Genomic DNA, 2,500 nt, shown 5'->3' on the forward strand with positions numbered 1-2,500 from the left:
GGTTCAGGACAGTCCAATTGTCTTTCAAATCTACGGTAGAACTCGTTCAGGTCGTTGGCTAGGCGGGAGTCGTTAGTGGTGTGGGGCGCTCTGGGTTTGTAGTTGGTGATGTGCCTGAGCCCTTTGGCAGACAGAAGCAGCGTCGTTAGTAGAGAACTGGTGTTTTAGTGTCTCTGAGTACAGTCGTTTAGCCTCTCTCACCGCTTTGCTAAACCTGTTCTTCGACTCCTTGAATCTGTCTCTATCCCCACTCCTAAACGCTTCCTCCTTCTCCAACCTCAACCTTTTGAGCTTTGCTGAGAACCAGGGCTTGTTGTTGTTAAAGTTCACCCTGGTACGTGTTGGGATACAGCAGTCCTCACAGAAGCTGATGTACACAGCCTCTGTGAGTTCATCCAGACTATTGGTAGCAGTCGTGAACATATCCCAGTCAGTACAGTCTAAGCACGCCCGCAAATCTTCCACAGCCTCACTGGTCCACTGTTTAGATGTCCTCACAGCAGGTTTACAGAGTTTTAGTTGCTGCCTGTATGCACGAATCAGGTGGACCAAGGGAGTTCTGTGCGAGCCGAACAGCCCCGTGACCCACAAGAGAAACATCCCCGCCAAATTCGAGCGTTTGACGGGGTCTATCCGTGAAAAAATATTCACGTTTTTGAGTGCACATGCATTTCTGCTGCAAATGCCTCTGGAAGTTTCATGCCGTTCGTATGCCAATTGTGGCAACACGAAAATGACCCGTTTTCCCATTCCGAGGGATTTCTGTGCGACCCTAACAGCCCCGTGAGCCACAAGAGACACATCCCCGCCAATTTCTAGCGTTTCACGGGGTCTATCCGTGAAAAATATAGACGTTTTTGAGTGCACATGCATTTCTGCTGCAGATGCCTCTGGAAGTTTCATGCCGTTCGTACGCAATGTGGCAACACGAAAATGACCCCTTTTCCCATTCCGAGGGATTTCTGTGCGACCCTAACTAACAGCGCCCGTGAGCCACAAGAGAGACATCCCCGCCAATTTATAGCGTTTCACGGGGTCTATCCGTGAAAAATATAGACGTTTTTGAGTGCACATGCATTCCTGCTGCAAATGCCTCTGGAAGTTTCATGCCGTTCCTATGCAATGTGGCCACACAAAAATGACCCGTTTTCCCATTCCGAGGCATTTCTGTGCGACCCTAACAGCCCCGTGAGCCACAAGAGAGACATCCCCGCCAACTTCTAGCGTTTGACGGGGTCTATGCGTGAAAAATATTAAAATTTTTGAGTGCACGTGCCTTTCTGCTGCAAATGCCTCTGGAAGTTTCATGGCGTTCCTATGCAATGTGGCAACACGAAAATGACCCCTTTTCCCATTCCGAGGGAGTTCTGTGCCACCCTAACAGCCCCGTGAGCCACAAGAGACACATCCCCGCCAATTTCTAGCGTTTCACGGGGTCTATCCGTGAAACATATAGAAGTTTTTGAGTGCACATGCATTCCTGCTGCAAATGCCTCTGGAAGTTTCATGCGGTTCGTACGCAATGTGGCAACACGAAAATGACCCGTTTTCCCATTCCCAGGGATTTCTGTGCGACCCGAACAGCCCCGTGAGCCACAAGAGACACATCCCCGCCAATTTCTAGCGTTTCACGGGGTCTATCCGTGAAAAATATCAATTTTTTTTTGACTGCACATGCATTTCTGCTGCAAATGCCTCTGGAAGTTGCATGCGGTTCGCATGCAATGTGGCGACACGAAAATGACCCGTTTTCCCATTCCGAGGGATTTCTGTGCCACCCTAACAGCCCCGTGAGCCACAAGAGAGACATCCCCGCCAATTTCTAGCGTATCACGGGGTCTATCCGTGAGAAATATTCACTTTTTTGAGTGCACATGCATTCCTGCTGCAAATGCCTCTGGAAGTTTCATGCGGTTCGTATGCAATGTGGCGACACGAAAATGACCCGTTTTCCCATTCCGAGGGATTTCTGTGCCACCCTAACAGCCCCGTGAGCCACAAGAGAGACATCCCCGCCCACTTCTAGCGTTTCACGGGGTCTCTCCGTGAAAAATATCACATTTTTTGAGTGCACATGCATTCCTGCTGCAAATGCCTCTGGAAGTTTCATGCGGTTCGCATGCAATGTGGCGACACGAAAATGACCCGTTTTTTCCCTTTCCGAGGGATTTCTGTGCCACCCTAACAGCCCCGTGAGCCACAAGAGACACATCCCCGCCAATTTCTAGCGTTTCACGGGGTCTATCCGTGAAAAATATTCAATTTTTTGACTGCACATGCATTTCTGCTGCAAATGCCTCTGGAAGTTTCATGCGGTTCGCATGCAATGTGGCGACACGAAAATGACCCGTTTTCCCATTCCGAGGGATTTCTGTGCCACCCTAACAGCCCCGTGAGCCACAAGAGAGACATCGCCGCCAATTTCTAGCGTTTCACGGGGTCTATCCGTGAAAAATATTCACTTTTTTGACTGCACATGCATTCCTGCTGCAAATGCCTC

This window comes from Petromyzon marinus, unplaced genomic scaffold (genome assembly GCF_048934315.1).
Source record: "Petromyzon marinus isolate PM22_M1 ecotype Great Lakes invasive population unplaced genomic scaffold, UKy_Petmar_22M1.pri1.0 PM_G_Scaffold_21, whole genome shotgun sequence".
In the NCBI taxonomy this organism is placed as follows: Eukaryota; Metazoa; Chordata; class Hyperoartia; order Petromyzontiformes; family Petromyzontidae; genus Petromyzon; species Petromyzon marinus.